Here is an 18,513-nt window from a genome sequence, read left to right on the forward strand (position 1 = left end):
TTGCACCCAGGAGGCAGAGGTTGTGGTGAGCCAATATCATGCCATTGCACTCCAGCCTGGGCAACAAGAGCAAAACTCCATCTCAAAAAAAAAAAAAAAAGGAAAAGAAACAATTATTAATCTTGGAAATATAAAATACAGTTCCTGAAATTTTAAAAAGTCTAATAGATTGGATAAAATTTCAGACTTTGTACAGTCATAAAAATAATTGAATTGAAAGATGATACCAGAGAGTTCACCCAAAAATATGGCACAGACAGCCAAAGTTTAAAGTTATGTAAGAACAATTGAGAAAGATGGAGAATAATTGGAGAGGCTACAACTTACAGCACATGGAAGTTGCAGAGAAAGAGAGTAAATAAAAAAATAATAAAAGAATGATGGTTAAGAACTTTCCAGAGTGGTAGAAAGACCAAACTCTTAGGCTGAAAGTGTATTCTGAGTGAAGTTGCAGAATGTCCAAATAAAGAAAATCTTTTTTTTTTAAATTATACTTTAAGTTCTAGGGTACATGTGCACAACATGCAGGTTTGTTACATATGTATACATGTGCCATGTTGGTGTGCTGCACCCATTAACTGGTCATTTACATTAGGTATATCTCCTAATACTATCCCTCCCCCCAAGAAAATCTTAAAGGCAATCAGAGAGAAGAATTAGATTATCTAACAATGAAGCACAGTTAGACTGATGGTAATTTTCTCATGAGCCACAATGAAGTCAGAGATAGTAATAACAACAGCTAACACTTGAATGGTACTACGTCCCAAGCGTAATGCAAAGTACTTCATGCATATTAACTAATTTAATCTTCACAACAATTCTGTGAGATGGGATTCTTATTATCCCCTTTTTACAGTTGAGGAAACTGAGCCAAAAGGAAGTTTAATGGTTCTTGTCCAAGGTCTTGCATCTAGTAAGCAGAGAAGCTGGGACTCAAACTGAGCTGATCTGGCTCCAAATGCTCATAGTTACTGCTCTGTAATGCTTCTTACTGTAGAGAAATACGTTCAAGGTAATGAGGGAAAATAAATGACAACCTAAGATTTTATTTCCAGCTAAATTAAGAAATGTTTTGGTGCACGAAAATTAAAAGACATATATTACCCATAGACATTCATTTTAAAAATTATTAATGTATGTATTTCCACAAGAAGAAAAATTAACTAAAAGGGAAGGCGTAGGAGTCTAGAAACAGTGAGGACTTGATCATCTGTTTGGTAAACTTAATTATAAAGTATAAAAATTATTAATTTTTTTCTTTTGTTTCTTTCTTTTTTTCTTTTTTCTTTTTATTTTTTTTCTTTTTTGAGATGGAGTCTGACTCTGTCACCCAGGCTGGAGTGCAGTGGCACTATCTCAGCTCACTGCCACTATCTGAGCTCACTGCCACCTCTACCTCCTGGGTTCAAGGGATTCTCCTGTCTCAGCCTCTCAAGTAGCTGGGATTACAGGCGTGTGCCACCACACCTGGCTAATTTTTGTATTTTTAGTAGAGATGGGGTTTCACCATGTTGGCCAGCCTGGTCTTGAACTCCTAGCCTCAAGTGATCTGCCCACCTTGGCCTCCCAAAGTGCTGGGATTACAGGCATGAGCCACCAAGCCTGGCCAAAAATTATTAATTTTTAAAGAAGAGAGAAAACTTAGCTGACAATAACAAGATAAGTAAGATGATAATTATAATGTGTTTATGTTTCTTTTCATGATTTAAATGAGCACAGAAATATGGAACTGTAAAAAGGGGATAATAAGAATCCCATCTCACAGAATTGTTGTGAAGATTAAATTAGTTAATATGCATGAAGATTTATTTTGTGTGAATTATAAAGGTAATAGAAAACTTTATCAATGCAGCAGAGTAAATGGAAGGAAAAAAGGAAGCAAAGAAAATGAATGGCAAATAGAAAGTGCAAAATAAAATGGTAGTAATTGCTTCAGTAATAATTAATTGATCAGTAATTACAATAAATGTAAATGGAATAAATTCATTGATAAAGAGGTAGGGATTATCAGATTAAAGTTTTTAAAATTCTGGGGCATACTGTCAAAGCCACATAGCAAAATTGAAGTACTTTGCATTACGCTTGGGACGTAGTACCAAAATGGTACTACGTCCATTCCAAAATTGTAGTAGAGGTAGAGAAAAAGATATACAATATTGTACAAATACTAACAAGAATAATGCTGAGATTATAATACTTAAGTCAGACAAAATAAAGTTTAATGTAAAAAAAGTAATAGCAACAAAGGGATGATATAGAACATTAAAAGAAATGACTTTCTAAGAATGTATAGTAGTAATAAACTTACATGGCCTTACCAATGTAACCTCAAAATATAAAAAGCAAAACTGACTAAATTACTAGAAAAAATGGGAAAAAATTGTTATAATGGAAAATTTTAACTGATCTTTTAAAAATGTTATATAAAGCTGACAAAAATATTTAGAATTTAAATTTAAACAAAAACATTAAACACTTTAAAATCTATATAAAATGCTGTATCCATTAAATGAAGAATACACATTATTTTCAGATACATGTGGAACACTTAAAAAGTGATCATATGTTAGAACACAATATTTTCAAAGAGATACAATAATAAGGTCTACATTCTGTGTTCACATTGCAATTAAATTGAATGTCAAACTTCCAAAAGTTTGGAAACTAAAAAATGCACTCTAAACAACAGATGGGTTAGAAGGGAAATCATAATGAAACAGAAAATATTTTGAACTGAAGAGCATTCAAATGATTACATATCAAACAAGTATACAGCTAAAGTGATACTTTGAGGTAAATATAACCCCCACTACCCGCCACATACACACACTCCACCTACCCAGTTCCCTTCCCTGGAAATTGCTTATCTTTCCAGTTTCATTTGTATTCATCCACAGATATTCAAACCGTATGCAAGCCTATATGTATAGGCTTAGTAATGTGCAAAACAATGTGTGCAGTATGCTACCATTGGTATAAAAATGTTATAAGAAATACATACAAATTTCAGTTCATACATCTTGAAGATTTTCTTTTTTATGACTGCGCTATATTAATTGTGCAACCTGTGAATCATTTGCATTAAAATCAGAAACAAGACAAGGATGCCCACTCTCAGCCAACTATTCAGTACTGGAGTTCCTGTCTAAGGCAAAGCTGGAAAATAAATAAGCAGCTTAATACTTGGAAGAGAAGAGGTGAGACTTTTTATATGCAGGCAATACAATTATCTGCATAGAAATCCCTCCTCCCAAACCCCAGGAATATTCACTGTCAAATTATTCAAATGAATATGTGAGTTAAACAAGATTGCTGGATGCAAAATCAACATTTTAAAAATGGTTATGTTTTTATATGCTCTAAATTCAGAATTTTAACTGAAAAATATCTCATCATACCATTACATGTCACATCCTCCAATCATCATGAAAAACAAGAAAAGAACATGGCACCTGCAGACTAAAGCTTGAAAAATCCCAATAAAGATGTTCTCTCTCTCTCTCTCTCTCTTTTTTTTTTTAATCAGATTGCTTCATTTGCCTGTGCCTGAGCCAACGATTGTGGTGCAGAGAGAGATAGGATCTGTGATTAACAGTCTTTGGTAAAACAGATGAATGAGGCAAGGAAGGAACAATTATCTCCAAATAGGTGGGGATCTTCAGTAGCAAACGTGTTTTTTATCTACCACACATCTCTCTCCCCAGTAAACAGCTCATTAAGGGCAAAGACAATGTTGAATTGTGTCTTCAGCACCTAGGCTTAGCACTGTGCCTTACATATGACAAAGTCTCAATAAGTAATCAGTGAATGAGTGAGTGCATGTGAGCCAGGACCAACAAGACTGGATCAGCCTCTCCTTCTGCAAGACCACCCAGAACCCCCACAGCTGGGGACAGAGACTCTTCACCAAGCCCCAGCTGAGTGAGTGGGAAATGAGGGAAGTAGCTTTTGATTGAGATTGATGGGATCACTTAGAGGACAAATGTGACTGCCACCCAAGGCACTGATGTAGGACCCTTGAAGGGAAGTGCTCACATTGAACTTGGCTGTGTCCAACATGGTTAGTGGTTTCCAGGAGTGTAGAGTCTTCTGTGCATTGGGAAATGAGGACAGCCTCTCATTTTGCCCAGCATTTTTTGGGACTGGTTCCCTTTTATTTCATGACCTAAGAGAAATAAGTGATCCTGTCTTTTTTTTCTTTTTTTGAGACAGGGTCTTGGTCTGTCATCAAGCTAGACCGTAGTGGCATGATCATAGCTCACTGCAGTCTCCAATTCCTGGGCTCAAGAGATCCTCCAACCTCAGCCTCCTGAATAGCTGGGACTAGGTAAGAGTCACCATACCCAGCTAATTTAAATATATATATATATGTGTGTGTGTGTGTCTGTCTGTGTGTGTGTGTATGTATATGTATGTGTGTATTTATATGTATATATGTATATATACACACACACATATGTATTTGTAGAGATGGGGTCAACATAGTTAATGTTGCCCAGGCTGGTCTCAAACTCTGACCTCAAGTGATCCTCTCACCTCAGCTTTCCAAAGTTCTGGGATTACAGGAGTGAGCCACCATGCCTAAGTGATCTTGCCTCTTAAGTACAGACAGAACCCCCAATGCTGCTCTCTTCAGCCTCAATACCACCATTAATTAAGCACACAAAGGGACAGTGAGAGGAAATTGACATTTGAATATAACCAGAGATTGGTGGAAATCTTTTAGGAGCAAGGACTCCTGCTGTGTCTTTGCCCAAGCCATGCATTTTGCTGTAACACCACATTGTCTCCTCCCAAGACCCAAGTTCTCTTTGCCCTTTGAGGCTGAACACATATCACACTTCCCTGGGGAAGCCTTCCATGACTATTCTCCTTAGAGAGCATTTCTCTGGACACTGAACTCCTGTAGCACCATCACCAATATCTAACTCTCTTTTCTGTGCCACATGTTTTCCTCTTGGAGACTTTTCTTCCTCCCAACACTTTGGAAATCTGATGGGCTGTCAATCAAGGGGAACTGCCTTCCCACCACCTGAGGAGCCATAAAACTCAGGTTGGCCAACCCGAGTACCCCATTTACCTGACACAGTGATGGGTCCAAGAGTGGGCAAAGGAACAAAATGGGCTTTGGGAGAGGGAGGATTTCTCTCCTTCTGACGGACCATGGCTGGAGACAATGAGCATCAGGTTTTCTGCAACATGGAAAAAGTGTCAAGAAGTGAGGGCACACTGAGGAAAGCAAAGCTGAGATATGGGCAAAGAATATCCTGATTATATCACAAGAGTGCCCTGGATTGAGCTGTGTCTGAAGCGAGACTACTCTACTACGTGAGCCAGCGCCTTTCCCTTTTGTCTTGAAGTGCTCTGAACTTGAGTTCCCTCAAACCAACAGTCTCGACCAATTCTCTCTCTTATAATTAGGACCATTTATTTGGCACATAAAATTATTGCAACCCAGTGAAGCTGGTTCCTCAGAATGTCTCACTTTTTTACAGAAAGATTTGACTAAACTCTGCTATATATCAGGGCCATCAGGCTAGACTCTTGGTTTCTTTCTGTATGAGCCCTTGTTTCTTTATTTTGTAAAAAAATGTTTTTCAACCTTTCTTTTTGCACACTTTTTTCTCTCCATATGGTCTATCATGCTTTGGTGCCAAAATAATTTAGACTCACATCAAATTGCTTAAGATAGCTTATGCAGAATTTCCACTGCTCTCTGGCTTTGTCTGAGCCTCCCCCTCTGGGGTGTGTGTGTGTGTACTGTCTCCTTCCCTCACTCACTGCTCCATTTAGGAAACAGGTGTGCACAACCTCACAACCCCATTCTCCAAATGCTTCCTTCTCAGCCCAACACCTCACTTGAAGATAGCTTTTGCAGAATCAGGTGCCAAGAAAGGATCCCTCCCCTAAGGCCTCAGGGGACCCCCAGATTTAGGACACTCCTGGGTGTTCTCTGGTGCAGTCTCTCATCTGTTTTCAAAGAGCTGGAGAGCAGGGATCTGGCTAATTCTCCTGTCACCATCTCAGGCTCTACCTTAACTTAATCACCCTTTATCATGTGAGTACTTGCTCTAGAGCCCACAGTGGCTCCCTTGTGCTACCCACACCTAAACCAACCTCGTGCCAGAACCTGCCCTGCTTAGGCTAACTTCCTTCCTGCACGTTCTCTCTCCATCCCCCAGATTGGTGGGCTGACCCTTTCCCTGCTTCATAAAAAAATATCAAGCTCATTCTCCCCTCAAGACTTTTGCTCTTTGTGCTCTTCCTGTCTGGAATACCCTTCTCTCTTCTTTCTCCCTCCTCCAAATCTTACACAGCCCACTTCAAGTCCCTCCTCTTCTGTGCAGCCTTCTCTGATTTTTCTAGTTCATGATTTACCCCTTTTCTGAATTGTTCCATAGTTAGGACTATACAGCTTGTTATTTAGCTGTTGCACACTTTGGTATTTGACTCTATCTTGCCCCCTTACTGAAATATGTGTTTTTTGAATTTAAGGACCATTTCTTAAGCAGGTTTTATTCCTCTCACTCCATCTCAGCATCAAGCATGGAAACAGTTGCTCACACATTGTAGATCATAGGCGTCATAGGCATCATCCTGGGAATTTGTTTTAGAAATACAGATTCCCTGGATCCTCCCTTGGAGAGTCTGACTTTTAATAGGTTTGGGGCAAGATGCTTGGATCTGTGCTTTTAAAAGCCCCATGACGTAAGGCATTGCTGAGGCGAGTTTGGAAAACAGTTTGGGTGAATATATTGTCAAACCTCAAATCAAGATACTCATCTGACAAGCTCAAGTATTTTTATGAGAAAAAGCCACAGGACATTTTAAATGTGTAGGGACTTCGAAATCCCAGGATGTGTGGTTCTCCTGCACTTGGTGACGGGGCTCCATTTTGGAGGTCATATGGTGTGATGGCTAAGAGCATGGGCTTGGAGTCTGACAAGGGTTTGAATCCTGGTTCACTCACTCATTGTGGGACTTTGAACAATATAACCTCTCTGAACCTTCGCTTCCTCATCTGTTAAACAGAAGTAAAAATAGAAGCCACTTTCCAGGATGACTGAGAATTAAACAAGGTCCCATATGTAAAGCACTCAGCTCCATGCCTGGCACAGAATACATAGTTGTAACAAGTACTAGCAGGTGTTAAATTATTGAAGTTGGAAAATCTGCCAGCTTGTAGGAAGTTTTTGATCCAGGAAACTCTATGTTGGTGAGGCACACTCTCTATTGCTTTTGAGAGGGAGCATTCAGGAAGACCTCTTAGTCCTAATGAAAGTGCTTACCCACCACTGGGTGGGTCCAGGAGGGGTCCAACATCATGAAGCAGCTGAAAGGCAGACTGAGAAGTACTCTATCTATTATGCAAATTGGGAGTATTCCCAGCACTATCTCCTTGCTGAGTTAGAGAACCTTTTCCTTCCTCAATCTGTATTTACGCAGCATCACAACTGGAAATCATTGTTTGTTTCTTGGAAGTACGTGTGCCCTTGCCCTTTCTTTGCCCACAGGAGATTGAGGGGACATCCGTAGCAGAGGGACGGAGAGCCTGGACTTTTCACTCCTAATGTCAGAGGAAAAACTCTGACCAGGACTTAGCCTGGGCCAGGATGGTGTGACCACCATATGGTGTCATTTAAGACCAGCAAACCCAGGCTTTAGAAATGCATTAGCTGTGTCTTATATGAGGCAGGGGGACAAGCCCAGCAGGTGGAATGGGGCTTTGCATGCAAGCAATAGATCAGCAGATCAATGGATCAATGGGCCAGTGAATCACTTGCTGAATGGGTTTCTCCTACAGGCTGTGAATACTCCCATGGGTCAAGAAAAGAACAGGGTCTTAGTTTGGGCAGACGGAAGTTTTCCTCCCCTCTTAGGGACCAACAGGCACTTGGATCTGTACTATGAGAGGACAAGAAGCCTGGAAAATGTCATTCTGAGGGAGGTTCATGGCCTCTGGTACCATTTTCGAGACATGGGTTCAAAGGTTCTGTGTCACATGGCATTCTGCCAGGGAGGTGGGAACTCTCAGCTCAAGCAGTAGGTGAAAAGCCCTCTCTTGTTTAAGCTTCAGTTTCCATAATTTTTGACAGGATCTCATGGGAAGAATTTAGTGGCAGAAATAACTTAGCAGAGATCATCCCTTCCTGGGGTGGGAGTCTTAGTGGCAGTTACCAGCAGAAAAGCTAATGGGGTAACCCAAGAAATCTTCCTGGAGGAGGAGATGTTGGCTGAATCATCAATCAGCTCATATCACTGAGCCAAATGCTTGTCATTGGCTTTGGGGGGGCAACGTAGGCCCCACAGTTCCCCTCATCATCCTCAGAGTTGGCACTCCCCAGTGCCTCACAGAGATGATTTCAGGGTTCAGAAATTCTGACTCCCAACCCCTTTGGGTCCACTTCCCCTCTCATCATGCAGGGCCATCTCCCCGGTCTTGGCTTACCCTGTGACCACACTGCATTCTCCTTCCACATGCCCTGACACACGCTCTGAAATGCCAGGGTTCTCATGAGTCCAGCCTGCCAGGAGCAAGGCTTGCCAAAGCTGTGTCCCAGCCAAGCGGGTGGCCTGCGGAGTGAGCCATAGGACTGCACTCAGCCCAGTTCCAAGCTGGAAGGTGAGGGCAGCCTCCCAACTATTTCTTCCAACCTCAGAAACGATTCAGTGCTGGCAGTTCACACGAGGTCCCCCTGACATCTCCAGTCAGGAATGCAACTTGCTGTGGATTCTGAGGCAAAGAGAAGACCATTAGGAAGGAGGGAAGTCATTAGCAGATGGGATGACTGGCATGCACGAGAGACACATTTGCCTTTCCCTGAGGTGCCCAGGGGCTTGTGTGTGGAGCCTTCTGGGACTCTCTGACCACTTGAGACCCAGAAGATCAAAGGTCTGGTAGCCACAGCCCCCTTTGAACCCATAATTCCTTGCCTCTCACAAATGAAGGGAAGAAAAGTTGTCAGGAGGCAAAGCTGTAGCTAGCAGTTTTGCCAACATGCATGGATTGTAAACATTATTTAGTAAAAGCGTTCAAGGATGGAAGAGAGGAGAAGTCAGGAACTCTATTCTTGACCATCTCAAAGCACTCTTGACCTCAAGGGAACTCCTGCTGCAGACTCCCTGCCCTTAACCTTCAGTCCTGCTCCAGACATTTTTGTATCCTCTAACGCCCCTGATGTGGCCTGGCTGACAATTTCTGCTGGCTGCTACCCCCCAAACCAGGGCTGGCTTGGCTCAATACACAGAGGGCACTCTGGGTTCTAGAGCATGTATTGGCTGGATATATAGTATATATAGTGATCCCACTGGTGGGTAGAGGGTACTCGAGCAGTGCTTCTCAAACTTTCATGTGCCTAGATTTATCTGGGGCTCTTGTTGAAGTGCAGATTCTGATTGAGTAATTTTGGGTGGGCCCAAGATTCTGCCCTTCTAGGAAGCCCACAGTTGAGGTTAATACTTCCAGTCCACGACTATACTTGGAAAAAGAAAGTGCTAGAAGGCTCAGCAGCTACTGCTGTGAGATCAGGACTTGCAGTTCTTGTACAGAGGTCCAAATAGCACACTCATTAAAAAGACCAGATGCCTCCCTGCCCTCATAGCTGCAGTCACTTAGCCCCCACCAGAAGGCCCAACTCCTCCCCAAACTCAGGTACCCAATATCTTGAGAGATACAAAGGGGCTGTGGGGGTTGTTATTCCCCCTCTATCCACTTCACCCTCCTATTCTCAGTGTTAGATTCTCCTCTACAACCTCCCAGCTTCCTGGGTTGACCAGCCTCTCTGCTTCACCCTCCAGTGCCAGGCCACAACCTGCCTGCTGGTGCTATGGGATGAATGTGCATCCCCCAAAGTCATATATTGAAGCTCTAATCCCCAATGACTGTGATGATGTTAAAAGGTGGGGTCTTTGGGAGGTAATTAGGTTTACAGGAAGTCATGAGAGTGGAACTCCTATTCTGAAATTAGTGCCCTTATAAGAAAAGAAGGAGACCTTCTCTCTCTGACATGTGAGGACACAGCAAGAAGGTGGCCATCTGCAAGCCAGAAAGAGAGTCCTTACCAGAAAACTGAATCAGCAGGCACCTTGATCTTGGACTTCCCAGCCTCCAGAATTGTGAGAAACTAATGTTTCTAACATTTCTGTTGTTTAAGCCACACAGTCTATGGTATTCTGTTATAGCAGGCTGAGCTGACTAGGATACTTGGAGTGCCTGGTCCCTTCATGGGCAGCACTAATGAATGAACACAGAGTTCTCCTCATTCCTGCAAGACCACCAGTGCCTCCTTTTCTGGCCCCAGCTAGAAAGAGCAATCTCTGCCTTTTCCATGCTGCTACTATTACCTGGAACATATAACCATAATATTAGTCATGGTGTGATTGCGATCCTGCATCTACATAATTGTCACTTCTGCTATCCTTGAGGGAGGAAATAATAATGCAGAGCTGAGCACATAATGTATATTCATCAAATCAATGATGCTGTTATTCCTGGTCCCTCTTCCTTGGGAGGCCCCTCCCTCAAATCCTTGGAGACAGTCACTATGTCTATCCTGTAGGGGACTTTTCTAGTTTAATAGCTCCAGTTTCTCCAACCCCAACCAACTTCTCCATTTAGAAGTGTTTAAGATGCTAATTCTCAAGTTTGGCTGCTTGTTGAAATTAACAGGGGAGTTTTAAAAATACTGAGTCTAACCCTCAGAGATTCTGATTTATTTGGTTTGGAGTGTGACCTGGCCATCGGGATTTTTTTAAAAAACCCAATGCTGCTAATATGCAGCTAGGTTTGAGAGCCACTTGGAGTCAGGAATTTTAGGTTCCTACCCAGCACTTTAGTCCCCAGACAGCAATGCTGTCCGGCCTGTTCTAATCATAGGTCCCCCAGTGTGAGTGAACAAGCTCTTGCCTTGATCTTGAAACTAGTTCTTTCTATGAAGAGAAGGCACAGGGCTACACTAGCAAGGGACCAGAGGCTGGCATGAGACAGACCCACCATTTAAATAGGCATGACTCGAAGCAATTGTCTCCACCTCTCTAAGCCTTCGTTTCCTAACCAATAAAATGGGATCATGGTGTAGTCAGTTTCTACTGGATAACAAACCACCCCAAAACTTAGTGGCTGCATTAGTCCATTTTCACGCTGCTGATAAAGACATACCCAAGACTGGGCAATTTACAAAAGAAAGAGGTTTAATTGGACTTACACTTCCACATGGCTGGGGAAGCCTCACAATCATGGTGGAAGGCAAGGAAGAGCAAGTCACGTCTTACGTGGATGGCAGCAGGCAAAGAGAGCTTGTACAGGAAACCTCCCCCTTACAATAACCGTCAGCTCTCATGAGACTTATTTGCTATCATGAGAACAGCACAGGAAAGATCTTCCCCCATGATTCAATTACCTCCCACCAGGTGCCTCCCACAACACATGGGAATTCAAGATGAGATGTGGGTGGGGACATAGCCAAACCATATCAGTGGCTAAAAGCACAAACATTTATTCTTTCACACAATTCTGTGGGATGGCTGGACAGTTCTGGTCTGGATGGACTCACCTGGAGCTAGATGGTCTAGGAGGGCCTCCTGCAGATGTCTGGCCATTGGCTTGACATCAGCTGGGGTGACACAGATGGCTTGGCTGGTGTCTGTGTCTCTCATCATCAGGCAGGCCATCTCAAGCTTGTTCATCTGGAGGTCACCAGGTTCTGAGGGAGTGAGCCTCAAGATACTTTTCAAGCCTGTTTGCTAATGTTCCATTGGCCAAAGCTAGCATAGGGACCAAGGGGAAACTTCCCTTTCACTCTCTTGAGGCCTGCTGAAAATCAACTGAAAAAGAAGGCAGATTAATAGGAGAAAAGACATACAAAATTTATTTTAATGTGCACAGCATGAGGGAATTGCAGGAGAATATTACTCAGTATCTCCATGTGGTCCAGATTCTTATATAACTTTCTCCATAGGGAAGGGGGGAGATGGGAAATGTTGGTAATTCTTTTGAGGAGCAGTAAATGATTATTAGGGGGAATGAATGGACCCAGGAGACTGAAATTCAATTGTAAATTATTCTGTTTGGAATCTAAACAAACCTGAGAGACAGATATTAACTTATAAAAAGGTCTGTCCAGTTGTTGTTACATTACTCAGTCTTTGTTTCTTGATAGATAATGAGATTTCAGGGATGGGACGGGAAGCAATTGTTCCACTTGGTGGGTCAAGTCTTCATGCAGCTAAGGGAAAAGCCTCTTCCAGCATCCACTGGTCTCCAATGGCCTTGAATTTGAAATATTCATCATACCAGGATGCCATATTTTGGGGTGAAATTCTCCGGGCGTCTTCATTTGTCAAGGCCAGCCCAGAGCCATGTTTGTTGCAGATGTTTCCCTGCAAGTCATGCCATTAATTCATTGATTCCTCCTAGACATTAATTCATTCATTCATGTATTCATCATAAAGGTGCTGGGTGTCTGCTACATGCCAGGCATTGTACCAGGTGCAATGAATTTTGAAACAAGCAAAAATAGACCCTTACTCCCAGGAGTTTTATCATCCACTGGGAGGGGCATGCAGGTAAATAGAACCCAGAAGTCAACTTGAACTTCAGATTTGTATTTGCATGTGTTTTCTCTGCTTTTGCCTGTTTCAACTTGCACACAGAAATCCTTCTCTTTAGAGTTCCTTATCAGACAAATGTGTCTGTAAGCAATATAGACTTTATGGGCAGCTTCGCAGGGGAAACAAGAAAAGGGTAATATGGTACCCAGCACATCAATGGGCCATCGGCTCAAACAACCAGTCAGATGTTTCTGTTCTTCCAAAGTAAAGGTGTCGGAACTCTTTCTTGGAGGAGCCCCACCTTCAATAGTTCCCTCTCTCCCCTTCCCAGAACCTCCTTCAGAAGTACACCCCTCTCCTCTCTGTTATGCAAAGCAAAGCAGCTCTCTCCTGGCTCCCCCACATCAAAACATTTCTTCTCCAATTTACAAAATTAGATCCACCCTGCTTAGAAGTCAGGGTTGGAACCATCTTGTGCTATTCAATCAGGCACTTTGAGATCTTATCTCTTGCCTCCTGTCACCCAAAACAATTTATCAAATTGTTTATTCCAGCGTTCTCCCCAAGAAGATGTTTTGGAGTAAAAATTTTCTCCATCTTCTTCCGTTTACAACTATGTCTAAAATCAAGCATGTTGAATTTTGTGCAAGAGCAACAGGAAGGACTAATTTTTTTTTTTTTGAGGCAGGGTCTCAATCTGTTGCCCAGGCTGGAGTGCAGTGACAAAAATGACCTCTGGTTGTCCTCGCTGCTTATTATATGCCAATTATAATGCCTTAGCAAGCAAAAGACACACCCACGAATGTCATGACAGTTTACAAATGCCATGGCAACATCAGGAAGTTACCCTATATGGTCTAAAAAGGAGAAGAACACTCAGTTCCAGGACTTGCCCACTCCTTCCCCAGAAAACTCATGAGTAATCCACCCCTTGTTTAGTATATAATGAAGAAATAACCATAAGTATACTCAGTCAAGCAGCCCACACCACTGCTCTGCCTATGGAGTAGCCATTATCTGTTTGCTTTCTTAATAAACGTGCTTTCACTTTACTCTATGGACCCACCCCAAATTCTTTCTTTTTTTTTTTTTTTTTTTTGAGATGAAATCTTGCTGTCGCCTAGGCTGGAGCACAGTGTCGTGATGTCGGCTCACTGCAACCTCCACCTCCAGGTTCAAGCAATTCTCCCTGCCTCAGCCTCCCAAGTAGCTGCGGTTACGGGCACCCACTGCCACTCCTGGCTAATTTTTGTATCTTTAGTGGAGACGGGTCATGTTGGCCAGGCTGGTCTTGAAATCCTGGACTGAAGTTATCTGCCCACCTTGGCCTCCCAAAGTGCTGGGATTACAGGCATGAGCCACTGCACCCAGCTCCCAAATTTGTTCAAGAACCCTCTTTTGGGGTCTACACTGGGACCTCTTCTGGTAACATTACCATAAGTGCCTTTTCTAGTTAGCTAACAGGAGGATAAAACAGGCCAAGCCTTCACCTATTCACGGCACATAGAACAAGAAAGAAAAAACAGTGGCCGTACAGTTTCCATTGTTCCCCCCAAATGTCTGTATGTCATTTATTACCTTGGTTTTGTTTGGCAGGGATGTTGTTGTTGCCTTTCACATGCTTTCGATCCAGACTAATCTCGGCACTCAGATGTCCCTTTGGCCTCACAGAATAGGATGCCTGGAATCAGAACAAGCCGTAGAGTGCAAAGAAATTCCTCAGTCATGACTACATTATTTTGTTCTTCGTATCAAAAGCAAGCTAGGTGAGAGAATTCATTCATCTTTTACCACACTGCAAGGGACAGAGGCAATTTTTCTCCCAGGATTCAGGACTAAAGTAGATGATCTTCTGGACTTCTCTGACATTTCACTGAAATTGCATTTCACCGAAAACAAACAAGCAAACAAAAATCTTCCTTTTGAGAAGATAATCCCCAGAAGTTAAAAAAAAGAGTAGTAGTCCACTTGGAAGTTGCAAAAAAATGTAAGTACACATGTCATTTGAAGGGGTGCTTGTGTATGTGTGTGTGTGTGTGTGGACTCTTTCAGTTGCAAGATAGAGCAACTCAACTACAAGTGGCTTAAACAAAATGGGGGTTTTATTTGTAGTATAGAAAAGTCCAAGATAGATCAGTCTTCAGTCATGGCTGGATCCAGGTGCTCAGATGATGTCATATGAGTTCTTATCCCTCTCCCTCACTCATCTCTGGTTCAACATGACCACCAGCAGCCCCAGACTTACATTCTGCCAGCTAGACACATCCCTGGGGGAACGTGTGCTTCTTTCCCAGAAGTCTTTTTAAAAGTTCCAGGTTTGCATCTCAATAGCCCAAATTGGATTTAGTGTCCATCCCTACACCAATATGGGTGCCTCCAATTGGCCAGGCCTTGATCACACACCCCTAAAGCAGGGTGGGGTAAGGCAGACTCCAACCAAACTACATGGACTTAAAAAAAAAAAAAAAAAAAAAAGGATGATATTACCAGAAAGGAAAATGGTTTGGCAACAGCAAAGGATGCCTGTTACAGTGGAATGTGTATGTAATGGTGAAATAAATAAGAGGAAGAAAAGAAAGGCAGCTGGTAGGATGCTGGCAGAGGGCAATGAGCAGGTCTGTCCTAAGTGAACTCGGGTCGGCAGGCTTAGTTCTCAAACCGGTTGCCTTGATTAATGGTAAAAACAATAACATTTCAAGACCTGAAACATGTCTCCTTAAATTTCATCAAAGTGTCCAGTAAGTGCTGATGTTTACGGATGTCACCGTCACCCAGGGTTGCTGTTTCCCCTGGACAGCCGGGTAAGCAGGCAGCTGTCTATCAGGACTAAATGAAAGAGGTTCGAAAGCCAATGCGGAAAAGTCGAGAACTTGGCTTGTGCAGTGCATCATAAAGGAAGGAGGGAAGAGGGAGAAGCCTTGGCAATTTGTTTTTAATATTTTTGCTTGTTTTGGATGCCACGAAAGTCTCATATATTGGCTCTTGACTAATAAAAACAGAGGAGAAGCCAGGCTGGAAACCTGGCTGTGTTTCCGTGCACAATTAGGTTTGTTTGTTTAGGTCTCTTTTTATTTGTTTTCAGATGACTCAGATATGAATACTGCAGGCCTTTCAAAGTGAAGTGTTCATATGTGTATTTTAGGTCTAGGGCTTCGCCAAGTGCAGAAAGACTTGGCTCCCTGAGGTTATTTTCCTATCCAGGGGTTTTTCAAACTTTCAAGTGGAGCTGAAGAATGCTGTTGCAAGCCAGGTTCTTTTTCTTAGCAGACCCCAGCTTGGGGTTGTAGGGGGGACAGGGATTGCAAACATACAAACACAAAAATCCCCAAACAGTGCACAAGGGCACCCATTGTGCTGATCCCGGCACTGCCTCTCCCTGATGGCTTTACCATCTGCATACTTCCATCCTCTCTGGAAACCTCTTCACGAGTCTGCCTCCCTTTCACCAGACAACCAAGTCCAGAGGTGGACTCTCCTTTCCTCTCTCTCTGGGTCTGTCTATAAACTGTTCTGCTTTCAAGATTCTCCTTTTTCATCGCTATAATTTGGAGTCTGAAGCCTCCTATAAAATGCAGAGATATTTACAATCTGGGAAGCTGCCAAGCATCTGGCTGAGCTCCTACCCCTAAGGGTGGTGTCTCCCGCAGGAATGGTTTGCTTCTGGCCAGTTGACCCAGCTTCCAGGGCCCTGGGAAGGGTCTAGGGAGAGGTTGAGCAGTAGTCTTTCTCCCCAAGATGAGCAGGATGCAAACCAGGCAATGATGAAGACCACTCTGGTCTCCTTTCTTGGAGATGAGACTTCTTTCCAGTAACCCTGCCTCCGCATTGATGAATCAGAGAATAGGGACAGCCTGAAGTGGTCCCAGCTGTTTTCAAATACTCAGGATCTATATAGGCACCAGAAGCAGGTTTCCTAAGCTCCCTGGAAGCTGGTCACAGCCTAAGAGTCTCTGACAGCCTCCCTAGCTCACAGACCACGTGAAACGGAAGACACTGACCAATGCATTAGCCAGAGAAGCACTTTCCTACGTTATTCACTCCAGCAAAACGTCTGGTAGCCAAGATCACATTTTTCAATGCTCCTCTCCCTCTGAATTTGCCCCTCAACTCTTCTGCTTTTAAGACTCTCCTCTTTCAGTGTTGCAGCATAGAGGCTGACGCATCTGAAACTTTTAGGAGAAAGATTTATTCTGTCAAAATTCACATATTTCAGGAATGTCTTTTTTTTTCCCCAAACCACTGTCTTCCAGAACTGTATCCTGGGGTCAAAGAAAAAATCGGTCCAATCTTGCACCTTCCACACCTACACTGCTGTGTCAGCACAGGCAGTGATTGGAATAATGGCCCTGTGTCATCTCAGCAGACACTGAGATAAGGATTTGAGTGCAAACAGTTTAGTCGAGCGGCGAGCCCAGGAAGCAACTCAGTGGGGAGATGACCCTGAGCAACTGGACCTCAATTCTGCTGGGGACCCTCTAAGAGGAGGAACAGTGGAATATGCCCGTGATTGTCCCACTGAGGGACAAGGAAGCTGGCTCTTAATGGTTGAGGGTTGATCTTGGCATCTTAACTCCTGGGCACTTCCAAGTACACTGCCAGTCAGGGAAAATCTTCAGGAAGAAGAGATGTAGAACTTTCCAGAGGCCACTTCCAGGATAGGCTGAGGGGATTTGGGAAGGGCACCAGCCATGTCTATAGAGTCTTCTATACCCTAAGATGACATAAGGAAAGGACCAGTCATCAGAAAAAGACTGTGCAGTCCTTACTCCACTGTGCCTGCTGAGGCAGGGAAGTGGACTGCACTAGTTGAAACAACAGGGCTAGAAAGCAAAAGGTTTGAGTTCAACTCTCAGTTTGTTGTCTATTGATTTATTTAGCAAATATTCCTGGGCTGCTTGCTAGTAAGTGGCGAGTAGGGATGGTGACGGTTAAAGCTGGCGGTCAGCAAAGGTGAGATCATAGGATCTAGAAGGCCATACTATGTTGCATAGCCAGGGCAATGAGGTATGCTTTTGATTATTATTCAATTAATATTTATTTCATTGTTTCTTGTATCCCCCGTCTTCTTTTTAGGTTCAACTTCTTTCTGAAGACCCCCCTTTTAGTGGCTTTTCACTGATGTCTGTGAGGGGTAAACTCTCTCAGTCAAGAATGGATCCATTTTCAAGACTATTTATTTATTCATTCATTCATTCATTCATTCATTCATTCATTCATTCAGAGATAGGGTCTCACTCTGTCGCCCAGGCTGTAGTACAGTGGCACAATCATGGCTAACTTCAGCCTCCACCTCCCTGGCTCAAGCAATCCTCCCACCTTAGCCTCCTGAGTAGCTGGGACCACAGGCGCCTGCCACCATGCCCGGCTAGTTTTTTAAATTTTTTGTAGAGACAAGGCCTCCCTGTGTTGCCCAGGCTGGCCTCAAACTCCTGCGCTCTAGCAGTCCTCCTTCCTTGGCCTCCCAAAGTGCTGGGATTACAGGCGTGAACCACTGCACCTGGCCTGGATACATTTTTCTTGGGGCCTGAAGCTAATGCCATTTTGGATTCTCTTTAGGAAAAATAACACAAACTATGAATATAAAATTAAGAATGAAAATATTGACAATGAGAAAAAAATCACTACAAATTATAAAGTTGGAAATGCTGACAAATAAAACAAACATAAAAAATCCAGAAAGAATACTATTTTTTATTAATTAACTTGACTTTTTCCAACTTCTCATATTGGTGCCACTGGAGTGACGATGGTCATTTTGGAGATTTGACTAGTGGGAAGATGAGATGGTCTACATTTACTTTGGATTTCATGAGATACATTAGGTGATCTGCAGTCCTTTTCATATATAGCTCAGTTATTCAGTTATTGCTGGGTGTACAGATGTTGGAATGGCTTCCAGAAATACTCCTACCATCCACAGGCTGACTTGCCTGGCACACAGCATCAGAGATTGGATGGAGA

At 43.0% G+C, this 18,513-nt stretch overlaps 1 long non-coding RNA gene across 1 annotated transcript; it reads left to right on the plus strand.

Moving 5' to 3' along the window:
* Positions 1–3,843: 3,843 nt before the first annotated feature.
* On the plus strand, positions 3,844–18,202 carry LOC134730262 (uncharacterized). Its single transcript, XR_010111938.1, has 2 exons — positions 3,844–4,330; positions 14,149–18,202. It is a non-coding gene; the product is annotated as an uncharacterized LOC134730262 (long non-coding RNA).
* The last annotated feature ends 311 nt before the right edge of the window (positions 18,203–18,513 follow it).

This window comes from Pan paniscus, chromosome 3 (assembly GCF_029289425.2).
Source record: "Pan paniscus chromosome 3, NHGRI_mPanPan1-v2.0_pri, whole genome shotgun sequence".
In the NCBI taxonomy this organism is placed as follows: domain Eukaryota; kingdom Metazoa; phylum Chordata; class Mammalia; order Primates; family Hominidae; genus Pan; species Pan paniscus.